Genomic DNA, 13,425 nt, shown 5'->3' with positions numbered 1-13,425 from the left:
GAGGGAAAAATGTTGTTTTTCCAATGTTCAATACTTTTAACCATTTAACTGAGCAGTTCTAGCGTCCCTGTGCTTTAGAGCAAGTGCTTCAAGTTTGCCAGGGGAGTCGCCCTGCTGTCAGGGAGGTGCTTTTCGCTGTTCCCATGAAAAAAGCCCACATTTGGCCAAGTTACAAGTTTTTGAAACATCTACATGCTCAGCAGAGACTTGTTAGAGTTTAGACTTGTCTGAGCATGTTACAAACTCTCACAGCATCTCCTGAACTGCACATGTCCCATCCCCACAGAGGAAGTGAGTGTGCTCCATCCTGGGGCTGCAGGGGCCGAGCAGGACTTTCCCTGAAGCTGCTGTTTCTGGCTGCTGAGGGCCACTCAGTGGCACTGAGCTCGAGAACTAAGAGCAGAGCATGGTTTCCTGTGTCCTGCACTCAGGCAGCCTGGGACAGGAATAAGCCTGACTTGAATGAATATTGGGAGCCAGTGGTGTTGCGGAGGAGACATTGGATGGCGAGCCCAGGGTGGCGAGGTTAATAGGGTAAGGAACCTCGGGGAGGAGGAATATGGGGAGGGAGACTAGGACTGGGAGGCTGCGTTTGGCAGGGGGAGACTGGGACTTAGATGGAGACCCTGCAAGGGGACTCTGGGACTAGCTTGGCAAGGTGACTGGAACCGGGGTGAGGAGCTTCGGGGGGGTGGAGACTGGGCTGGCTCGGTGAGAGGGCTGGGTTTAGTACAAGGAACTGAGAGGGGTGGGGGAAGACTGGGACGAGGGGTGGTGTGGTGTGCTGGAGAGAGACAGGACTAGGAGAGGGACAGGCTAGAGGGGATGGGGCAGAAGGGGTCAGGTTTGAAGGGAACAGAAGTGGAAGCCTGGTGTGACCACTAGGACACACTTCCTTCCAGCATCTGGAATGGAACCCAAGATTCCTGAGTCTCATCATTATTCTTCTGTCAGCAAATACCTGTGAAGCCTACCGGTGAATTGTGTGTGTGTGTGTGTGTGTGTGTTGCATCCCCCCTCGTGGCTGGTCCACAGATAGCACGGCAACTTGCTACTGCTGTCAGTCAGTCTGTTAGCTCAAGTGGCAGAGGTCTGCGTGGTGGATCTAACGCTTCCAGGCCTGCTGACGACCCCGGTGGGTGTCACAGTGACACCACCTGATGGAATTTCTGGGTTTTTTTCAAGTTTGTTTTTTTTAATTGGAACTTACACGCACAAGATCCGGAGTTAAAGGGCCATTATTAAGCTTCCGAAGACAAGCCCTGAAAAGTTCGTAAATTCCAGACTTAAGGCTGCCCATGTACCTTCATTCAGCCCCCTTGTGCCAATGCATTGTAAAACAGTCTCTAATCACATGATCACATGCTATTTTTCCCCATAGGGCCCTCTCTCATTCAGTGCACAGTATAGACCATGCTATGGGGCTGAATCAAGTAGTGAAGGAGGCTGGTTGTAGGACCCTTGCCTCATTTGTTGCAGAAGTTGAAAGGAATATAGTGAATGATGGACCAATGTTTCTCACTGACTCATGGAAACCCTCTGAAACCCAGTGTGTCTATGACCTGAAACGAAATTCTCAGTCAGTGCTTGAAAGGGAAAGAGGACGAGGCGCAATATTTCTCTGGCCTGTGAGAGATGAGCTGAAAGGCTTCTTGTTGGAGTTCACCAGCTGTGAACACCTGCATCTGCCCCACTTCCAGCCTCACACTGCAGCCCCGAAGAAAGGTGGCTGCATTCTAGGCCATGCTGCAGTGCTTCTCAGTGGGCTCCGGGCAGCACTCAGGCAGGCAAAAGCCAGTAGAAAATGCTGTTAAAAGGGAAGAAATCCTACCTAGCCAGTGGGCGAGATTCCAAACTGCAGCTTCTCCCTTAGCAGCTGAGTCAGGAGCAATGACAGCTACTCCTTTGGGAGGGAAAACGAAAAAACCCTCTCAAATAAACACAAATGGCACTAAGATATGTCTAGGACAGTTGCCATAGCAACACTTAAAAATACCAAACCAAATAGCAGAGCAAAGCAAAGCATCGGCTTCCTCCCTTTGAGAGCCCCACGTTGGGCTCAGAAAGAAGGAACCAGAAACTCTATCTATAGCACTAGATGGACAGTGAAACTTGGGCTGAAGTTCTGCATGAATTCAGCATTTCACTCTCTGACCCTGCAAAGACTGGCAGTGGTACCTTTGAATTCATGGGGTTGCACACTGTGCGGGAAGCCAAGCATGGGTGCAAATCTTTGCAGGATGGGGACCTCCATAATTATAGCTATTGCACGGGCCAACAGAAGGCTGGTAGGGAACAAATGTTCCCCTTTTGAAAAGGAAGCGCAGCCTCAGGTACCTCCAGGAAGTGTTTTTAGAGAAGCAGCCACACAGATGTTCAGAAGCTAAGTCCAGTTCCTGAATTCTGAACCGTTTCTGTTCGGACTCTGCTGCTCTCCTACCCCGCCATCCCCACGAGGTTTTGACAAACACACATGCCTTTCGTTTGCTTGTGGGCCTCTTCCTGCCCACTGCCCCCCTGCACACAGGAATCTCCACCTCCTACAGGCAGCTTCCTCCCCTGAATGCAAACCCCTGCGCCAGCTGGGATTAGCCCCAACCAGCCAGGGCCCCATGTTCTGTTTCTGGGGGTTTCAGTGTAAGGACACCATTTTCACTGCTACAGGCAAGATACAACGAGAGAGCTGCTGCCTGCCCATAAACACAGCAGGGGCAGGCAAAATGGCCAGGGGAGGGGAGCTGCGTTTTACATCTACCCGCGTGGACCATTCAGGAAGCTGCTCCACACATAAAGCCTGAGCGAAGAAGGCAGGACGTTTGGAGGCTCCCACACAAAACTCTGCTCTTGCCTCTCAACTTTCCTGTTGTGCCAGTGACGTGTTTCGCTGCCGAACGTCGATTTTGAATGTGTCGGGCTGACTTTTAATAGCACATTGCTAAGAGCATGTTGATTTTTCCAGATTTATTAAAGTGCTTAAGTCACGCTAATGAAATATCAATTAACTTCCGAACACTTAATGTGCTTTAAAGACCTAAAATACATAAATCTCTTTCTCCCATGCAATTACATTAGCACTGGGCATGGACAGCGGTATGAGCTGCATTTGTATCAACGCATGGAATCTGGAGAAGGTTTTGAGGCCCTGAAGAGGTCCAAGCAACTACCTGGCAGAGGGATAGAAACAAATTAAAGGGAATTCAGACAACAGAAATGAGTAGTGTGGAGGGATGGTGTTGGAAGAGCTAAATCTGTCTAGCTGGGCTGAGCCGTGAGCAAAGGGGTGGGGGATATGGTGCTTTAACCTGCAAGGATTTGAAAGGTGTGAACACCCAGGAGGGAGCTTACAGCTTGTTATAATACAAGCTTATGGCTTGTCTGGCTAGCAAACAGCCCCAATGCGAAAAGTGAAGAGTGAAGTGGCTTGAATTATAAGGGGGAAATATAAGGTCTGGGTGTGATGGGATCCAGAAGGCAGGAGTGAGTTTCTCTCTGTACCTGCACTTACTCAGTGGTTGAGGCATTTTTCTCCCAGCAAATCCATTTACATAATAGCTCCTTAAAGCACGGGGGGGACTCGCTTGTGTTTTATTCCTCACATTTGCTTCACAAATGTTACTTTCAGTCCTTCTCGCTTTCCCCAGACCCACGGTCAGTCATACATATGCTTTAAGCGCTTACGCAGGCCGAAAAGACTGGTTTGACATTTAACTCTGATGAGCTGATGGTTCTCCGAGAGGTGGATCTTGGGTGGTAACTCTGATGAGCTGATGGTTCTCCTAGAGGTGGATATTGATGCAGATCCTGATGCGGAGGTGAACATGATGGGGAAGGAACATACAACTCTTGAATCAGCTCAGCGGGCCAAGCTGGTGATGACCAACATGGCTGTTCCCCAAGACTCTGTTTACATGCAGAAGTGTCAGTAATTTGAGCACATTCATTCACGGTGTCATGTCTTTGTGCTCTGACTGGAGAAGACTACGCAGGGCGCTGGCCCTCAACCCGGGTTGTCCCTGGAGCCCAGACATTAGCAGTGATGTGTGACGCTGTCTGTCGTTGGCCACAGCCGTGTGTGCGATCCTCTCGTGGCTGCACGTGGACCCTGGCCCATGTGAAATCCGTTCAGAAGGGCTCAGGAGCAGCTTGGCAGATCAAAGCTAGGTACAGGCCCAGTCGGGTCAGTTAGAAGAGACGGTTTCTGACACCAGTTGCAGAACATTCTTCACACCACAGCGGCATGGCAGAGACATCTGGGCAGGGCATTGTAAATTCAATTCAAGTTCTCTGGGAGGTGCTTCGATACCTTAGGGGTGGAGCCATAGAAGAACTTCGAGAACTGGTAAGCTGGGGAAGTGAATGAACTTCCTTTGAATTTCTGAGAGGGTTTCACAGATGAAGGAAGGAGAGAGGTTTCAGTGAGTGTGGTGTTCAGGTCACCATGCTGCTGATATTGCAAGGGTAAAGCTTGCCAGACAATGTAATTAGCACAGTCCCAAACCTTCGGTAATGAGGAGCCCACAGCTTGTCAGTGACGTTTCAGTCCTTGGAGGACTGCTAGGCAAAGCTCACAGATTGCCACCTGTTTTGATGAAAAAGAACAGCAGTGGAGAAACTCGGGCTCCCCAGCGGATCTCAGACTGCCCCAGTGCTGAGCAGCTGCGGCAGCTCCTGAGACTCTGGGCACCGGCAATTGCAGAAGGCCCATGCTTGTAATGTACTAGCCACACACTCTCAGTGATAGTTTTATAAGCTTCCCCCGATCAGCTACCCTACTTACCGTGAAGCTCCCAGGAGCTTACCCCACTTGGAGCAAGCTAGTCCATGCAACCATCAATGGCTCTATTACAGAGGTACTAACTGCAACACTGGGAACAAAACACATCAGCCCCATGCCTGAGCACAGCTACATGGTAGCCTCTCTCAACTCACCTGATAACGGGAACTGGCCCATGTAAGCCTAATCTAACACACTGACCAGTAGCAGCATGAAGAACCCAGATGACCATGTGCCCCTGGGCATTTGGGGTGACCCACAATGTCCCAGCAGGGATCATGGCTGGAAAGGAGAAATGAGTCTTTATGAAGGCCCTAAGTAGTTACATCCTGTCTGCATGCAGTCAAGCAGCTGGGCTCTGTCTCCTAGTCCTGGCGTCTCCAACTTCCAGCCTTAATGCCTGCTTTCAGCCAGTAGAGGTGAATTCAGAGCCCACTAAGGAGAGCTGGGGTACAGCGGATCAGATGCCATTCCCAGTCAGCGGTCTGTGCAGCTTTAACAGCTCCTGGTTCTGTTTATTGCTAGAGAGGGAGGCAGCTTGGAGGTGGAGATGAGAAGGGGACTCAGCTGGCTTCTAAAATTCCAAGGTGTCTTAGAGTGATTGAAGCAGCCCTGAGATTCGGTCTGAAAAGACAAGTGGTGCCAGCCAGCCAGGCAGGCAGCAGTTCCACTGTCTCACGCCTTCATCCCACAAAGCTGCCTCCAACCAGGGCTGCGCTTTTGGCACCATTTTGATGCCAGGTACTTGCAGATCTGCCAGCCTCACGTCAGGCAGCGTGTGCATTGTGTGTGTCCCTGAAGTTCTGCCTAGGGGAATTTGGGCAAGACAGGAAAGTCTGGCTAATGCTGCCCTGAAAGTGTAGCTCAGCCAGACCCTGCCAGGCCTCGTAACAGGTCTAGCCCCTCTACTGGCCACTGCAGGGACTTAACGGAGCGGGCCATGGCAGAGGAAGGGGCAGGCTGTTAAAATGGGCAAACTATGCTGAGAGTAGCTGCCTTGGTTGGGGGATGGAGGGGCAGGGCACGACTAACTGCCCCGAAGAGGTGGAGCCAGAAAACTAGGCCAGCCAAACAGGGGCACGTGCAGTGGGGTTGGATCTTAAACCTCTCCCCCATCTCCATCTGGATGAAAGACACTATTGGCTCCCTATGCCCGTCCCTCTCTCCCTACCCCAGAGAGGCAGGCACCCGCCCCTGGACACCCTCCTTCAAGCCCACAGCCTCCCTCACCCATGCCAGTAAGGATGCTGTGCTCCACCCACTTATAAAAGAAACCCTTTCCAACCCTTTGCGTCGCCATCTGCTTGGGACCAGACCCTCGCGTGGATGTTTGCAGTGTCCTGTAGAACACCAAGTGCATTCTCCGGGCTTATCAAATAATACTGCAATGAGCACACGTCACTGCCACCCATTGGACAGAAGTGGGTGTTACCCAACTGTGTGTCACGAGACCTGTACTGGTAATGAGTAAGGGGGAGTCCCCTTTTCCTCCTGTGGTGGAAGTCTACCATTTTACTGCTGCTGTTACAGTGAAGCTCCCTGTGGCCAGAGCTGGCAGCTGAGTGATCACTGTCAAGTGCTAGGTGGCCACGTATTTGCCACAATAATCTTCTGCATGCAGAGCTCCATCTCAGGCCCCTGGCTTCAGCAGTGTGCAGTGAGGTGTCTTCTCCCGTTGCTCTCCGAAAGGAGCGTCGCCATTTTTTGCACTGCAGGAGCAGCCTCGCTGTCTCTGTCTTTGCCAGCCAGTGCACTTGCCAAATGGTGCACGTCAGCAAAGAGCAGCAGCGGTGTGGATGGAACCGCGCTGCAGAAGGTGAGCAGTCGGCTGTGGAATCCACTCGGCAGGTTCTGTTTAATTGCGGCTGTCACACAGTGTAACTCGCAGCTGCTACAGGAGATGGACTGTGAGCCACGCGGGGGTGTTGTACATTTGCTTTGCTTTCCTGGGTAAACAAGTGTGTGTGGGTCTTGGGGACATGGGCGGAGATGGCTGAGCATGAATCTCGTAATACAGGGCATGGGAGTGGAGGGGTGGCTCCCCCAGTTTCTCTCTACGTATTTCCAATGCATCAGTCCCCACAGTACTGAGGTGGTTTAACAACACTCCATCCTTAGTGCACAGGAGTGTTGTGCTTCACTTTACACAGACTGAATTTTGCCTGAGCTGTTATCCCCATTGTAGAGTTGGGGAAACTGAGGCAAGGAGAGGCTAAGTGATGTGCCCAAGGCCACACAGGAAGCCTGTCACTGACCTTGATTTCACACCTTTCTTTAAGAACCGAGAATCCTGACTCCCGGTCTGATACCTTAACCACAAGCCCCTCTCCCTCCCCTCCCAGTCTGATGGTACATCCTACTGCATTACTAAACCTGTCTTGGCTGGCTACTTGGAAGGCAGCTGGAAGACAGAGGGTGGGGTTTCACCATGATGTAAATAGCTGATGTACAGGAAGCAAACAGCGCAAATGCGTGGATTGAGTCAGTTAATTTGGCTGTCTGTCTTTTTCCTGGGCTGTAACAACCTGCTTAGCTCTTACACTGCAGCAGGTCTCTCTGGAAAACAGATTTCACAGCTGGCTGGTCCATGTAATACCATTGTGACGAGAGGAATATGTGCTGGGAGAAACGTGCTGGCCCAGCTCCCCCTGTATTCTGCGCTACACTCCCCAGAGGAGGGAATCCAATCGCTGGCTTTGCCCCGCGGAGGGATGTGTGGGCAGTTCGCTGGGGGCACACCGGGTTTGCATTAGACAGAGCAGATCGCACCTGCCCTCATCTGCGCCACGGCAGCAGAGCCTGCGTGAGATGGGGCCAGCCCGCAGGAGGCATGCCGTCTCCACAGGCTGCACCTCCCTCTCCGGGTCTGGTGGCCCCAGTAAGGCTAATCCAACCTGGCAGGTCAGATGGAGTTTTCACTGCCTCAAACGCTGGGTGCAAATGATCTCAATGGTGAAAGAATGGGGGAGCCCCACTTCTCCGTGGGTTGGGCTGTGGGCACAGCACCCCTGGGCCGGGCTCTCTCCCTTGGCTCCTAACCGGCTGCCAGCTGAAAGCTCTATCCTGACCCTCCCGGCCATCAGCGGGTGAGGAGTCAGCTACCGCCGTGATGGTGTCTGCACCTGTGACCAGGCAGGCAGCTGTGCTCCTCCAGCACAATGCACCTGATGCAGCTCGGGACGGAGGCTGTGAGGGCTGGACGGCATTTTCAGTGGCGGGGTTTGGGCTGCAGAATAAATTTTCATAGGCGACGAAGCCAATCTGGTGTCCGCCTGGTCCTAGGACATGCTGCAAGACCTTTCGGTCTGATCAAGCTTCCCCACCAGCCTGGGGAAGTTTTGTATTTTTGTATTTCCACCTCAGCCGCGTGTGCAACCCTCGTCAAGGCTGCCAGATGCTGCTCTCCTCAGGGGTTATTTCAAACTATTCAAGACATTTGACTTCAGAGGCAACATCTTGTTTTCCCTGACTCTGGCCCTTGTCTCCCTGCCCTCCCCAGTTCCCAGCAGTTTAGATGAAGTCCCAGCTAAACCACCCCTGTCTGCAACGCCTGGATTTCCAGAGCAGACGCTGCAGAGTCACCCTTCCCCTCTCTGCTGGAACGTGCAAGTGGGACTCGGCCCTTTCCTGCTGAACAGGCTGGGGGGTGCAGGGGATTATGATTCCCTAGGAGGTGACAAGGGCTGAACTCACAGGAACTCAGAATGAAGTGGAGAAATCCCAAGTGTGGAGAAAGGGGAAATAGTTTCATTAGAAAGGGGGCCATTGTATTTTTCTTTGGTGCCTCCAATGTACAAGTGAAAAGTATTCTCTCTCTGCACTACAATTCAACGTATCACCTGTCAGTGCCAACCCTAATTGATTAATAGTCTCACCTGGCAGCTTGAAAAAGGTTCCAGCAGAAAGCCACGCAGTGGGTGATTTACCACGTAGCTCGTTGGCAATCAGGAAATCCTATTACATCCTGTGCAATAATGGGCAAATGGCACTAACACCTGCCCAACACCTAGGCTGGGAAGGCAGATGGCTGATGCTGGGTTTCTGGACAACACCGTTGTGAGTCACACAGATGCTCCACCATGCAGTGGGTGAGTGCGTGGACCTTTCACTCTGAGAGTGCCAAGGCCAAATCCTGGTTTAATATAGCTGTGAAAATCCCCACGGGGAGTGTGCCCTTAGGGCATACGTGAGACCCTCTGACTTCTCCCATGGGGCCCTGGACTGGAATCTCAAGGGATGCTGAGGGCAGGACTGAAGTGTGTGGGGCTGTGGCTTGCTTTATGTGTGGCCACTGCTAGTCCTTCCTCCCTTTCACAGGCAGTGAGGCCCAGCTTCTCCCTTTGAGTACCATAGGAGTTAGGAGCCTCTATACCATTCAGGATCTGGGTGGGAGTAACTGAGCTCTGGCTAATCCAGCCGCCCCAGCCATGGGGCGCTCCCAGAAGAGGTTGAGTGGCATTTTCCGGCAGTGGCAATGAGCTCTGCAGTCACAATCAGCTTCCTTCTGTTCACACATGTCCCTGCGAGCATTGCATGGGCACCGGGTGTGAACCCGAACCAGGAGCACAGCGCTCTGGCGGCAGTGAGCGGGCATGCATGGCCAATTGCCCCCGTAGGGCCAAACCCTGAGCCCACTTCCCTGGGGTCCCCCTTGGAACGGCACCTAGGGCTGGGTTCTGCTTCACTCTCAGCTGCTTCTGTCTGCTGGTTCCAGTTCCACCGACGCAGGGGCAATAAAAAGCTTGAAGGAAAAGCTGTAGCATCAGCTTGTGGCTGACCTGAATCTTACTGGTGTCAACAAACTGCCCTTGTCTCTCAGCTCCGTGTGATGGGACCCGCAGCGCCTCTGTTCTGTGCTGGGCAGCCTCTGCATTGAACAGATGGCAGCGAAAGACCTGAATTTACCACCCCGGGCCTTCCCCCGAAGAGTCTCCCACTGGCTGTCACAATCCTGGCAGCCGAATGTCCCCACTTGGGGCCCGGTAGGAAAATCACAGGTGTCTTTTTGCCTCTTGATCTCCATTAGCACCTTATAAAAGAGTACCTCTGCTTAATTGGCCCTGGTAAATCAATCTACGACTGCCAGCTTCACCGGGGCCGAGTGCCGAGCAGGGAGAGCCCCCAACAGCAGAGAGTGTGATTTCATAGGTGTGGGAAGGAACGATGGTCCCAGATGGCTAATGATGAGCAGGGAGAGAGACTGTGATTCCCTGTAGTGCCCAGAAGAACCACCCAATAAGTGGCCCCTTCTATAAGGGACTTAGCCAAGTAGACCCTCAGAGGGCCAGCAGGCTGCCTGGGAACTTTTCCACATGAGTCTGCAGTTTCTAGAGGCGAGACTTCTCCTCGCTTGCCAGGTGCTGTCAGTATCACCAGCCAGGTAGAAGCAATGAGCTTGACAAGGACACTGTCCCCTTCTCCTTTTCCCTGGAGCAATGTGACTGTGAGAGAAGGGGATGAAAACGGCACTGAGACGCAAATGCAAAAGCCAGCATCAGACCAGCGTAGCTTGCAGCCTGGGAAACAGACACACCCGCGCAGACTCCTGTGATTCTGACATACTTTGCACTTAGCGTTGTCTGTCTAGTGGTTTCTGTAACACCTGTCACCGTGGGAGCTAAGTGCTATGTCTATACAGTGCCTTTTGGTGCGAAGGGAGCCCAGAACCCTTTGCAGGCTCCCATCGACACACCAAGACATGAGAATATTCACAAATCCCTGCTCACTGCTCACACGGAGTCACCCTCTGCTTCTTAATGCTTTACGTGGTGACTTGCTCCAGGGGTTCTCCAAGCACTGCGCACGCATCTGTTCTCCGGCCGTTACAGTGGGGGGCGGGACAATGCTGGAGTCTCGAGAGGGGGAGGCAGGCTGGTGAGGTCACACAGTGAGTGGCTGGCAGAGCATGGAATAGAGCCCAGGAGTCCTGAGTCCCTTTTCTCTGCTTTCCCCACCAGATAAGTCCCTGCCATAGCCTGTTTCACGTGGCCTCCTGAAAACGGCCTTTAACCAAACTGCCGCCCTCCTGAGAGCAGTGTGTGAAAATGAGCTAACTCCTATGGGCCTCTTTGCAGTGTCAGTCCCGCTCCTGGTCCCATTTGGGAAGCTGGACACCCAAAGAAGCAGCAGCGTCTCTTCCCTACTGTCCGGGCAGGAAATGTGAAGCCATATCAAAAAGCTGCATCGCAGAGTTGTATGTGAAACTCCCTATTACATCGCTCCTGCTGCCATTACAGTGTGTGGAATCCATTCACGGCCTGCAGCGCCGCTCTGAACGTGAACATCTCGAGCCTTTTGTCCTCGGAGGGACAGCAGGAGAGTTGATTTGAGGGTGTAACCGGTCCCAGGATAACTTCCTGTGTGGGGAAGAAGAACTGAAGCAGGCTGGTTCTCCTATTAACAGCAGAAGGGATAAACGAGGCAGCTGGCCCATGGGAAAGGGACCAAGTGTAGGGAGGGAGCAGAGAGAAGGGGGAAATGGATGAGCTAATTCCTGAGCTGCAGATAAGAGTTGAGTTTTGAGACGGTGCCTTAGTGGAGTCGGGCCTTTGTCTGAGCTGGCTTACGCTCTGCGGCGCTGGTTGGATCTGCGCTGGGAGTGGGGGCAGGGACCAGCTGTGTAAATTGACTTTTGGCCATAAAGGTCCTAAGCAGCAAATCCCAGAAAGCTCCTGGAACCCAGCCACGGGGCTGTTAGCCTAGACAAGGAATCACCCACCACCCAGACCCATGGATTGGGGGGTCAGAGCCCCGGAAATGGCTGCATGTGCTGAACCAACGAAGTTTCTCGGCTTGAGACTGGTGCCAGCCAAAGGCGCTTTGTTCCTTCAGCATGTGTGTGTCCCTGCTGGGGCTTCTGTAACACCAAGCAGGCGTGTGGGTTTCCCCCCGCGGTTGGGCTCCCAATGCAGCCCTGCTAGGGCTGGCGAGACGGGTCTTGCTGCAGAGGTGGCAGCCAGTGAGCGAGGAGGGAAACGCGCTGGGTTCTCTCATGGGAGCCCTGCTTTGCTCTCGCCACATAAAAGTTCTTCGGAAACATCCGTGGCGCCAGTGGGAAAAGCGGCACCTTGCGCAGAGCCCCCATTGCCACTAAGGTAAGCTGGGTGTGCAGTGAGGAGCACGTACTCTGCTCCCTGCTTCAGGACAGGCTTCTGGCCCTCACCGCTGCTCTTGGATCAGGTGGGCAGTTTGTGCACTGGGAGCCCTGTGCTATCACCAGGATGCTCCGTTTCGAAGGGTCTCGAAAAGGGGAAGATGTCCCAGTGGCTCAGGCACCGAGCTGGGGTCAGGAGCCGTGAGCTGTATTCCCCAAGTCTGCCGCAGGATGTGGGACAGGTCACTTAACCTCTGTGCCTTATGTTCCCCATATGAAAAACAGAAGGGAATCATAGAATCATAGAATATCAGGGTTGGAAGGGACCTCAGGAGGTCATCTAGTCCAACCCCCTGCTCAAAGCAGGACCGATCCCCAATTAAATCATCCCAGCCAGGGCTTTGTCAAGCCTGACCTTAAAAACTTCTAAGGAAGGAGATTCCACCACCTCCCTAGGTAATGCATTCCAGTGTTTCATCACCCTCCTAGTGAAAAAGTTTTTCCTAATATCCAACCTAAATCTCCCCCACTGCAACTTGAGACCATTGCTCCTTGTTCTGTCATCTGCTACCACTGAGAACAGTCTAGATCCATCCTCTTTGGAACCCCCTTTCAGGTAGTTGAAAGCAGCTATCAAATCTCCCCTCATTCTTCTCTTCCATAGACTAAACATCCCCAGTTCCCTCAGCCTCTCCTCATAACTCATGTGTTCCAGTCCCCTAATCATTTTTGTTGCCCTCTGCTGGACTCTTTCCAATTTTTCCACATCCTTCTTGTAGTGTGGGGCCCAAAACTGGACACAGTACTCCAGATGAGGCCTCACCAGTGTTGAATAGAGGGGAACGATCACGTCCCTCGATCTGCTGGCAATGCCCCTACATATACATCCCAAAATGCCATTGGCCTTCTTGGCAGCAAGGGCACACTGTTGACTCATATCCAGCTTCTCGTCCACTGTAACCCCTAGGTCCTTTTCTGCAGAGCCGAGCCATTCGGTCCCTAGTCTGTAGCGGTGCATTGGATTCTTCCATCCTAAGTGCAGGACTCTGCACTTGTCCTTGTTGAACCTCATCAGATTTCTTTTGGCCCAATCCTCCAATTTGTTTAGTTCCCTCTGTATCCTATCCCTACCCTCCAGCCTATCTACCTCTCCTCCCAGTTTAGTGTCATCTGCAAACTTGCTGAGGGTGCAATCCACGCCATCCTCCAGATCATTAATGAAGATATTGAACAAAACCGGCCCGAGGACCGATCCTTGGGGCACTTTACTTGATACCGGCTGCCAACTAGACATGGAGCCATTGATCACTACCCGTTGAGCCCAACAATCTAGCCAGCTTTCCATCCACCTTGTAGTTCATTCATCCAGCCCATATTTCTTTAACTTGCTGGCAAGAATACTGTGGGAGACAGTGTCAAAAGCTTTGCTAAAGTCAAGGAACAACATGTCCACTGCTTTCCCTTCATCCACAGAACCAGTTATCTCGTCATAGAAGGCAATTAGATTAGTCAGGCATGACTTGCCCTTGGTGAATCCATGCTGACTGTTCCTGATCAC

The sequence above is a fragment of the Chelonia mydas genome, chromosome 10 (assembly GCF_015237465.2).
Source record: "Chelonia mydas isolate rCheMyd1 chromosome 10, rCheMyd1.pri.v2, whole genome shotgun sequence".
In the NCBI taxonomy this organism is placed as follows: Eukaryota; Metazoa; Chordata; order Testudines; family Cheloniidae; genus Chelonia; species Chelonia mydas.
The sequence above is the reverse complement of the archived record's forward strand: the minus strand, read 5'-3'. Positions refer to the sequence as shown.